This window comes from Physella acuta, unplaced genomic scaffold (assembly GCF_028476545.2).
Source record: "Physella acuta isolate Inbredline_101_S28 unplaced genomic scaffold, ASM2847654v3 ptg000088l, whole genome shotgun sequence".
Lineage (NCBI taxonomy): Eukaryota > Metazoa > Mollusca > Gastropoda > Physidae > Physella > Physella acuta.
Genome location: NW_026731608.1, coordinates 141,292 through 153,701, shown reverse-complemented (window position 1 = coordinate 153,701; position 12,410 = coordinate 141,292). Strand labels below are relative to the sequence as shown.

The 12,410-nt window shown below is 37.7% G+C and overlaps 1 protein-coding gene across 1 annotated transcript in view; it reads right to left on the bottom strand.

Annotated features, from left to right (window-relative positions):
- The window catches only part of LOC131927503 (zinc metalloproteinase dpy-31), a 49,739-nt gene extending 40,189 nt beyond the window's left edge, over positions 1-9,550 (bottom strand). Inside the window, exon 1 of the mRNA XM_059283188.1 lies at positions 9,368-9,550. The gene's annotated coding sequence lies outside the window, so the exon portion shown is untranslated. The remainder of the gene's footprint in view (positions 1-9,367) is intronic.
- Positions 9,551-12,410: the final 2,860 nt, after the last annotated feature.

The window sequence follows — 12,410 nt, the reverse complement described above, 5'->3', positions numbered from 1 at the left end:
ATCTGCCATCTACCGTCTACCGTCTACCATCTACCATCTACCATGTACCATATACCATCTACCATCAACCATCTACCATCTACCATCTACCATCTACCATCTACCATCTACCATCTACTATCTGCCATCTACCATCTACCATCTACCATCTACCATCTACCATCTACCATCTACCATTTACCATCTGCCATGACTATTTACTCAGTCAAAAGTCACCAGCCCAGTGTTGATACTAATCATGGAATTGCGCAATAATTGTTTGAATATCAGGGCATTATTTCTTGACATGGAGTAAAACAATTATTTTGCAGACACAAGGTAAATGTTGGTGCAGTTCAGCAAACACAGCTCAATGATACAATGACACTTTCGCAATTGGTTTAATCATCAGTTTGACGAGTGACTATAGGTTCAATGGTCGTTTGACCAGTGACCCCACCCTTTACATTTATTAGACTTTAGATGACCCCACTCTGTCCTTTTATTAGATTTTAGATGACCCCACCCTTTACATTTATTAGACTTTAGATAACCCCATCCTGTCCATTTATTAGACTTTAGATGACCACACCCTGTGCATATTATAAAGCATACATAGCATAACCTATTTAACAACAATTCTAACTAATTAGATGCATAGCTCTATCCTCCCCTCCCCACCCCCATCAATGAAGAGACAAGATGCCATTGTTTTGATGATTGCGACTAGCAAACATCTCTCATGCTATCACTGGCATCGAATGTTTGTAAACAGCGGGCTATTTTTATCTTCTGTATTTGGTGGATCGATCCTCCAAGTTTGACAGCAATTAAAGATTATTTTAAGAGGCGCGGCGCGTGCTGTCCTCTTGGCCTGCGATACATCAATCACAGCATGCAGACGGCCAACTGAAGGTTTCATGACGTCATACTGGCCGGCAAGACCGAGTGTATCAGTCCATCAGACCACCCGGAGCTGTGTTAAAGCGCCACCTAGTGGTGTGATCAAGGTATTTTGTGACTGACTGGTCTAGTGCTAGACCTCTTGCCTGAAGCTGTGTTAAAGCGCTACCTGGTGGTGAGATCAAGGCATTTTGTAACTGACTGGTCTATAGTGCTAGATCCCTTGCCTGAAGCAGTGTTAAAGCGCCACCTAGTGGTGTGATCAAATTTTTCAAGACAGTAGGTCATTCAAACCAGGTGAGGCCCTGGGGATGGAGGGGGGGGCAAAAGTATTCTCCCTGTTCTGGTCAGCCGACCAAATAGTTTACGGACTTACCCTACCAGAGTTTTTTCCAGGCATCACTTCGCCCCCCCCCCCCCGAATATATAGATAATATAAACTTTTAACAGTGTACGCCCCCCACGCCCTGGAAATTTTAGTCTGCCCCTCACCCGAAAATTTCAAGCCCCCCCCCTCCTGAGAAAAAAGTCTGGAAGAAACACTAACGCCTATTCACAAGATTCAATACAAAATTACACCTACTGACTACTTCAACAATCAATAACATTTTATTTTTTCGTGCTGAGCTTGAGTAACTCGTCTGTTATAAAAGTTGGTCAATTAAATATCACACGAAATGTGTGCATTTCGTTTGGCTTATTAATAAAATTAGTTCCGTGACAGTATCAGCTACCAGTAGAGAGGTGTGGGCATCCCCAGGGGTAACTGTAAAGTGTTGAGGTTTTTAGTTGATTACAAATGGGCGGACATTGATTTGAACTCATTATCCACCCATGTATAATGAAAAATCTGCCCTTGTGAGATTACAACTAATTATCTGCTACTGTCTGATGATGACTAGTTACCTGCTCCTGACTAGTTATCTGCTCCTGTGTGATGATGACTAGTTATCTGCTCCTAACTAATTATCTGCTCCTGACTAATTATCTGCTCCTGTGTGATAATGACTAGTTATCTGCTCCTGACTAGTTATCTGCTCCTGTGTGCGTGGTGACGACCCATGGGTGGGCGGAGGTTTGCTGTGCGTGCCAAAGCATTGATGTAAGGGCAGTGCAGGGTGGGGTGGGGACAGTGATGGGTGGGGTGGGAGAGTGGGTTAGTGAGGTGCGGTGATCACAGAATATGGCAGAGAACGGAAGAGAAAGGTAATCAAAGTGTCAGACGGAAGTAGATGGTCAAAGACAGGTAGTCAGAGAGAGGGGGGGGGGGGGGGGGGGAGGGACTGGGAGAGAGGGAGAGAGAGAGTAGTTTGTGATTGTTGAGACCGATGGATGGAGGAGATGAAAGAAGCGATCGGGACGGGAGTTTGAGATGATTCTAGAATAAAGAACAAAAAAGTAAATTAAAAAAAAGTCGTTCATACAATTTATACAACGCATGGAACAAATCATAGAGCACGAAAATAGAACAGATTTTAGGACCAGCAGTTCAACACAAAGAACGCACACAATCGTCAACATCTCTGCAACTTGTAATATTAATGCATTTTCGGAATCTGGTGAATATCGGATTTCGTTGGAACACGAAACTTAGTGAATTTTAAAACTTGGTAGATCTTGAAAGTGGTGGATATTAAGATTGTGTGGATCTTGAATTTAGGGAGATCTAAAAATTGGGTGGATCTTTAAATTGGGATAATCTTAAAATTGGGTAGAATTGCACCGTTGCCTGATCTTTTATTTTAATGAGGCAATCATGCACCTGTGTCGAAAGATGCTCAAATAGGTTTTTAAGTGTAGGCCTACACCTGTGAATTTGTTCTATTTTTAAACTAGTGAGTCAGGTATAAGTTCTTCAAGTTCGTGCACCTATGACTGGTTGAATTTCACGAATAATTACATTCACGATTGCTAGATATAGGCCTTTGTATGGGGCTTCTTGAATTCATTAGAGACCTCACAATGGGGAATGAATGAGAAACAAAACTTTCTATTATAGGGCATGTTGAATTAATTGGAGACCTAAGATTTAATTATGGGGCTTGTTGAATTAATTGGAGACCTAACATTGAATTATGGGGCATATTAAATTAATTGGAGACCTAACATTGAATTATGGGGCATGTTAAATTAATTGGAGACCTAACATTGAATTATGGGGCATGTTAAATTAATTGGAGACCTAACATTGAATTATGGGGATTGTTGAATTAATTGGAGACCTAATATTGAATTATGGGGCTTGTTGAATTAATTGGGGACCTAATATTGAATTATGGGGTTTGTTGAATTAATTGGAGACTTAACATTGTTGTTAACATTGTTGTTATGGGGCTTGTTGAATTAATTGTGGCTTGTTCAATTAATTGGAGACCTAACATTGAATTATGGGCTTGGTGAATTAATTATGGGATAAGTTGAATGAACTGTAGACCTACCATTGAATTATGGGCTTTGTTGAATTAATTATGGCTTGTTGAATGAACTGGAGACCTACCACTGAACGTATTGCGACATGATCAGCTGTGCACTAGAAAATCTGTTTTACTATTAACGACCTTGTCTGGCACACGGGTCAAGTGTAATCAGCCAGACGTTAATTAAATCCCTTCATTACCCACTGACCCAAATACATGACTCAGCTGATTCTAAGAGTTCGGAGCTCTTTGAGAGGACCAACTTTGTTTGTGGTAGTATTTAATGGTGTTGTCTGTCCTCATCAAAACACACCTAACTGTATTTTATAATAATCCGATATTTTAAGGTTAATTCGATTACCCTAAGCCAAAGCCAGTGAAAATACATTTCGCCATGTCTTCAATAGGGTACCTACTAGACATGTCTTAAGTTGTTATTTACTCAAATCTTCATGGGTGTTGTCCATTTGTTGTTTATTAAGTCATCGATTTATCGTTTGCTGTTTATTGAGTAATCGATTTATCGTTAGCTGTTTATTGAGTCACCGTTTTATCGTTTTTATTGAGTCATCAATTTATCGTTTGCTGTTTATTGAGTCGATTGACGTAAGATTTTCGTCGCTTCAGTTGTTTTTGTTTTGTTTTTGTTGGCTCACTTCTAGCCATTGGACACTTCGTTATTTATTGTAAGTTGTTTTTTCTCTGCTCTCTCACTGTCTCTCTCGTGCAAGCTTTTGCTCATCAACACATTTGACTGGAACTGGGCTAAGTATCCAACATTTCTCTCACCGTGGAACTGGGCTAAGTATCCAACATTTCTCTCACCCGTGGAACTGGGCTAAGTATCCAACATTTCTCTCACCCGTAGAACTGGGCTAAGTATCCAACATTTCTTTCACCCGTAGAACTGGGCTAAGTAACCAACATTTCTCTCACCCGTAGAACTGGGCTAAGTATCCAACATTTCTCTCACCCGTAGAACTGGACTAAGTATCCAACATTTCTCTCACCAGTAGAACTGGGCTTAGTATCCAACATTTCTCTCACCCGTAGAACTGGGCTAAGTATCCAACATTTCTCTCACCCGTAGAACTGGGCTAAGTATCCAACATTTCTCTCACCCGTAGAACTGGGCTAAGTATCCAACATTTCTCTCACCCGTAGAACTGGACTAAGTATCCAACATTTCTCTCACCCGTGGAACTGGGCTAAGTATCCAACGTTTCTCTCACCCGTAGAACTGGGCTAAGTATCCAACATTTCTCTCACCCGTAGAACTGGGCTAAGTATCCAACATTTCTCTCACCCGTAGAACTGGACTAAGTATCCAACATTTCTCTCACCCGTGGAACTGGGCTAAGTATCTAACATTTCTCTCACCCGTGGAACTGGGCTAAGTATCCAACATTTCTCTCACCCGTAGAACTGGGCTAAGTATCCAACGTTTCTCTCACCCGTAGAACTGGGCTAAGTATCCAACATTTCTCTCACCCGTAGAACTGGACTAAGTATCCAACATTTCTCTCACCCATAGAACTGGGCTAAGTATCCAACATTTCTCTCACCCGTAGAACTGGGCTAAGTATCCAACAGTTCTCTCACCCGTAGAACTGGACTAAGTATCCAACATTTCTCTCACCCGTAGAACTGGGCTAAGTATCCAACATTTCTCTCACCCGTAGAACTGGGCTAAGTATCCAATATTTCTCTCACCCGTAGAACTGGGCTAAGTATCCAACATTTCTCTCACCCGTAGAACTGGGCTAAGTATCCAACATTTCTCTCACCCGTAGAACTGGACTAAGTATCCAACATTTCTCTCACCCGTGGAACTGGGCTAAGTATCCAACATTTCTCTCATCCGTAGAACTGGACTAAGTATCCAACATTTCTCTCACCCGTGGAACTGGGCTAAGTATCCAACATTTCTCTCACCCGTAGAACTGGGCTAAGTATCCAACATTTCTCTCACCCGTAGAACTGGGCTAAGTATCCAACATTTCTCTCACCAGTGGAACTGGGCTAAGTATCCAACATTTCTCTCACCCGTAGAACTGGACTAAGTATCCAACATTTCTCTCACCCGTGGAACTGGGCTAAGTATCCAACATTTCTCTCATCCGTAGAACTGGACTAAGTATCCAACATTTCTCTCACCCGTGGAACTGGGCTAAGTATCCAACATTTCTCTCACCCGTGGAACTGGGCTAAGTATCCAACATTTCTCTCACCCGTAGAACTGGGCTAAGTATCCAACGTTTCTCTCACCCGTAGAACTGGGCTAAGTATCCAACATTTCTCTCACCCATACAACTGGGCTAAGTATCCAACATTTCTCTCACCCGTGGAACTGGGCTAAGTATCCAACATTTCTCTCACCCGTAGAACTGGGCTAAGTATCCAACGTTTCTCTCACCCGTAGAACTGGGCTAAGTATCCAACATTTCTCTCACCCGTAGAACTGGGCTAAGTATCCAACATTTCTCTCACCCGTAGAACTGGACTAAGTATCCAACATTTCTCTCACCCGTGGAACTGGGCTAAGTATCCAACATTTCTCTCACCCGTAGAACTGGGCTAAGTATCCAACGTTTCTCTCACCCGTAGAACTGGGCTAAGTATCCAACATTTCTCTCACCCGTAGAACTGGACTAAGTATCCAACGTTTCTCTCACCCGTAGAACTGGGCTAAGTATCCAACATTTCTCTCACCCGTAGAACTGGGCTAAGTATCCAACATTTCTCTCACCCGTAGAACTGGACTAAGTATCCAACATTTCTCTCACCCGTGGAACTGGGCTAAGTATCCAACATTTCTCTCACCCGTAGAACTGGGCTAAGTATCCAACGTTTCTCTCACCCGTAGAACTGGGCTAAGTATCCAACATTTCTCTCACCCGTAGAACTGGACTAAGTATCCAACGTTTCTCTCACCCGTAGAACTGGGCTAAGTATCCAACATTTCTCTCACCCGTAGAACTGGGCTAAGTATCCAACGTTTCTCTCACCCGTAGAACTGGGCTAAGTATCCAACATTTCTCTCACCCATACAACTGGGCTAAGTATCCAACATTTCTCAAACCTCCTCTAAGATATAAACAGTCTTAATTTGTTGCTTTAAACAGAGCTATTGTTGCATATCAAAATTCATACCCTATAGAATACAGCTAAGATAGACACTTAGGTTTATGTGTTCACACTTTTTACTTTCTCGTATATACGAAGTATAGAGAAAGTCTTGTTATCGTGCAAAAAAAAAATAAATCGAGATTCTTACAAATCTCGACGTTTTACACCTCACTGGTACAGAAAAACATAATTTTGCAATCTTGTCCGTATGTCTGTGTGTCTGTGTGTGTGTGTGTCTGTCTGTCTGTCTGTCCGTGTGTAAACACGATAACTTGAGTACCGTTACAGCTAGGTTGATGAAATTTCATATATAAGTATTTTATCAAAATTGTAGATCCGTATCAACTTTTGAGCGATTTCCGATAACCGGAAGTGGTACTTTTCCTACTTTGAATTTTTCAAAAGCCTATAACTTGAGGACTATTTCAGATAGATAAATGAAATTTTACATGTAAGTAAAAGATCTAATTCTCTACCTTCTGTTAAATTTTGAGTAATTTCCGTTGACTGGAAGTAGTAATTTACGCTACTTCCGATTTCTCAAAAAACTAATGTAAACTTTAAAAGTACTAATAATATTGCGCACTATTATGCGCTTTTTATTTGGCGTTCACTTGGTGTGCAATTAATTTGTCTACGAGATTTTATTCTATTTTTAAAACTTTAAGTATTTAAAATGGATTATGTCCATATAAAAATCATGTCTATAGCCCGAGTTCCCATCCCCTGTTATGTTATATAAGAATATTCGAGAAAGTTTAGGGGAGATCACTCCCGGTTTATTTAAATGAAAAATTGATCCGTAAATAGTTGTTTTATTTTTTACTGCTAGACTACATTACAAGAAACAATAGTGCAAAATGAGGTAAAACTTGTTTAAAGGTGGTAATTGTGTAATGCGGGTCTTGCGTAGGGTGGTAATTGTGAAGTGTGAGTCTTGTTACTTTCTCGTATACGAAGTATATAGAAAATATAGAAAATACTGTAATCGTGCAAAAAAATAAATAATTACAAATCGAGATTTTTGCAAAGACGTTTTCACATAATTTTGCACTCTTGTCCGTATATATGTGTGTGTATGTGTGTATGTGTGTCTGTGTATGTGTGTCTGTGAACACGATAGCATGAGTACCGTTACAGCTAGGTTGATGAAATTTCATATAAAAGTATTATATCAAATTTGTAATTCTGTATCAACTTTTCAGCGAATTCCGATAACCGGAAGTGGCAATTTTTCAAAAGCCTATAACTTAAGTACTATTTCAGATAGATAAATGACCTTTCACATGTAAGTAAAAGATCTAATTCTCTGCCTTCTATCAAATTTTGAGTAATTTCCGTTAACAGAAAATAATAATTTACGCTATTACCGATTTCTTAAAAAACGCATGTGAATTTATAAAGTACTAATAATATTCCGCACTATTATACACATTTTGTTTGGCATTCACTTGTTGTGCAATTCTTTTTTCTACGAGATTCTATTCTATTTTAAAAAGATTAAGTAATTAAAACTGGATTTAAAATATTGTCTATATCACGAGTTGTCATCCCCCGTAGTGTCATATAAGAATATTCGATAAAGTTTAGGGGAGTTTAGGGTTTATGTAAGGTGGTAATTGTGTAATGCGAGTCTTGTGTAAGGAGGTATTTATATATTGAGAAGCCGATCAATTGTTTACAATCATCACTTGTCTATCAGATCTACTTTGTTCTTTTTTATAATTAACAGTCGGCCCATTAGAGCTATCATTTTTTTTAGAATCTAGATACAACTCATCAGATGCACCATGTTATTACAATCTTCACACGGCCCATCAGATGTACCAGGTCTAGTCCCATGATCTAAGTACATAAGTCTATTCCCATGATCTAAGTACATAAGTCTAGTCCAATGATCTAAGTACATAGTCTAGTCCCATGATCTAAGTACATAAGTCTAGTCCCATGATCTAAGTACATAAGTCTAGTCCCATGATCTAAGTACATAGGTCTAGTCCCATGATCTAAATACATAGGTCTAGTCCCATGATCTAAGTACATAAGTCTAGTCCCATGATCTAAGTACATAAGTCTAGTCCCATGATCTAAGTACATAGGTCTAGTCCCATGATCTAAGTACATAGGTCTAGTCCCATGATCTAAATACATAGGTCTAGTCCCATGATCTAAGTACATAAGTCTATTCCCATGATCTAAGTACATAAGTCTATTTCCATGATCTACATAGGTCTAGTCGTATGATCTAAGTACATAAGTCTATTTCCATGATCTAAGTACATAAGTCTATTTCCATGATCTACATAGGTCTAGTCGTATGATCTAAGTACATAAGTCTATTTCCATGATCTACAAAGGTCTAGTCGTATGATCTAAGTGCATAGGCCTAGTCCCATAATCTAAGTACATAAGTCTAGTCCCATAATCTGAGTACATAAGTCTAGTCCCATGATCTAAGTACATAGGTCTATTTCCATGATCTACACAGGTCTAGTCGTATGACCTAAGTACATAGGTCTATTTCCATGATCTACACAGGTCTAGTCGTATGACCTAAGTACATAGGTCTAGTCTGTGTGAGGTTGAAGAAAAGACGGCGTACGGATCACCAAATCAAAATACCGGTATCAGTGGAGAAAAAAATCTTTTGTCTGTCTAGCTCAGTGGTTATCGTAAGAACAACAGCGTTACCACAACAGGCTGTACGCTAGAGTAAGATGTTTTGCCCATTCAATACGGCTGTTCGCTTTTCTTATTTGATATTCTTAGAGAGTTAAGATGATAGGAATCTTTAAATTCTAAAGAAAACAACACACTTAAAGAAGCCGTTTCTTCTAATTGCAGCAATTTAAAAAAAAACAATAGCTAATTTTAAATGCTTAACTATGTATGTTAATAAAATCGAGTCGTAACATTTACACACAAAATGTATCACTTACATGTAATCGATGGTTAACTTTCAACTTCCACGTGAAATAAATCCTTAGTTTTATAGTCAATCATTAAAATAATTGTCAATACTTTTGTCTACAGTTTTTATGCCTATAATTTCTAGTCAATAGTAAATCGAAAACGTATTTCGTCTTCCAAAAGTCTCAAGTAAGGATTAACCCGTGGAGAAAGACAAGGAGCGCTACTGCACCGCGCGGCCAAATATCGTCGTACGCTGAGGAGGCGGTTGGAGGCGAGGGCTGATGTAGTATGCTGGACTCCTCAAACCACGGTATGTTTCTTTACAAACCTTGCTACATTTCTTTACAAACCACGCTACATTTCTTTACAAACCACGTTACATTTCTTTACAAACCACGCTACATTTCTTTACAAACCACGTTACATTTCTTTACAAACCACGCTACATTTCTTTACAAACCAAGCTACATTTCTTTACAAACAACGCTACATTTCTTTACAAACCACGCTACATTTCTTTACAAACCAAGCTACATTTCTTTACAAACCACGCTACATTTCTTTGCAAACCAAGCTACATTCTTTACAAACCACGCTACATTTCTTTACAAACCACTCTACATTTCTTTACAAACCAAGCTACATTTCTTTACAAACCAAGCTACATTTCTTTACAAACCACGGTACATTTCTTTACAAAGCAAGCTACATTTCTTTACAAACCACGCTAATTTCTTTACAAACCACGCTACATTTCTTTACAAACCACGCTACATTTCTTTACAAACCACGCTACATTTCTTTACAAACCACGTTACATTTCTTTACAAACCACGCTACATTTCTTTACAAACCACGCTACATTTCTTTACAAACCACGCTACATTTCTTTACAAACCACGCTACATTTCTTTACAAACCACGCTACATTTCTTTACAAACCACGCTACATTTCTTTACAAACCACGCTACATTTCTTAACAAACCACGCTACATTTCTTTACAAACCACGCTACATTTTTTTTACAAAGCACGCTACATTTCTTTACAAACCACGCTACATTCCTTTACAAACCACGCTACATTTCTTTACAAACCTCGCTACATTTCTTTACAGACCACGCTACATTCCGTTGGAAGCAGTGGCGTCGCTAGGTCGGGTTTTACCCGGTGCAGCAATTCATGGTGTCACCCCACCCCCCAATAAAAAAATATATATATATATATATATATATATATATATATATATATATATATATATATATATATATATATATATATATATATATATATATATATATATATATATATGTCGGCCTACATAGGTTTATAATTTAAATATATGCCGCATACGCGTACATGTATGTGTACAGGGGATGGTATAGAAGTATAGAGGAAATATTGTATTCGTGCAAGAAACCGAAATTGAGATTTTAACAAACTTCGAATTTTTACACATACTGATCGAAAAAACTTGGTTTTTGCAATTTGTCAATGTCTGTGTGTGTTAAATTGAGCAACGTTTCAGCTATGTTTAAGAAATGTCATATATATATATATATATATATATATATATATATATATATATATATATATATATATATATATATATATATATATATATATATATACATTATAAAATGTGTAGTTTTTTAAATCAATTTTTGAGTGATTTCCGGTAGCCGGAAATGGTATGCACTCTACTTCCAGTTTCACAAATGCTGATAATTTGAGTACCGTTCATGTTAGGTATATGAAACATTACATAAGGGAAGTAAATTGTATGTGCAGGTCTCTATAAACTTTTGAACGATTTCCACTAAGCGGAAATGGTATTTTAATTCTATGACTGTGATAACCTGTGTGCTGCTTCATTTAGGTTAACGAAATTTCATTTGTAGCTTTAAAATCGTACTGTGAATTATTGAGTGATCCCTGTTGGAAGGAAGTGGAACTTAATTTCTATTTTATTATTCACTGGTTTCTGTCCAATTTTAAGTAATTTCCTCTGACTTTTCGCTATTAACGGTTTATAAAAAAAAACCATAAGAGTTAATTTATCTTAATTTATTTGTTTATCGTCCGTCATGGACGGAAACTTGCGAGCGAAATTTCGACCATTTCTACTGGACAAATATCTTTCAAACTTTTCACGCAAGTCAATACTCAAAGACAATGCTTTGTGACATAAAAAAACCAATTAGATATTTAAAAATATAATCCCTCTTTCCTTTGCAAAACACTAATTTTCACGTTGTTTGCGTTCACGTGGTGCGCTTTACCTCTTTCAATTCGATTCTATTGTTTTAAAAAAATGAATATACAAAAAAAATTATTTAGGGGATATCACTCCCGTTTTATTTAATGTACGTTGAATAAGGAGCAAGCATGGTTTGGCTTCCCTCTAGATCTCGATTTAAAAATAAACCGGGAGTGTTCTCCCCTAAGCTTTCTCGAATATTTTTTTTATAAAAAAAACAGAAGATGGGAACTCGGGATATAGACATAAATTTTAATCCATTTTAAATACTTAAACTTTTTAAAATAGAATAAAATCTCGTAAAAAAAAACGAATTTCACACCAGTGAACACCAAATAAAATGTGCATAATAGTGCGGAATATTATTAGTACTTTATAAATTTACATTAGTTTTTGAGAAATCGGAAATAGCGTAAATTAGTACTTCCGGTCAACGGAAATTACTCAAAATTTGTCAGAAGGTAAAGAATTAGATCTTTTACTTACATGTGAAATTTCATATATCTTTCAGAAATAGTACTCGAGTTATATGCTTTAGAAAAATTCAAAGTAGAAAAAGTACCATTTCCGCTTATCGGAAATCGCTCAAAAGTTGATACGGATCTACGATTTTGATATAATACTTATATATTCAATTTCATTAACCTAGCTGTAACGGTACTCAAGTTATCGTGTTTACAGACACACACACAGACACAGACACACACATACATACACACAGACATACGGACAAGATTGCAAAAGTATGTTTTTCCGTATCAGTGAGGTGTAAAACGTCGAGATTTTTTTGCACGATTACAAGACTTTCT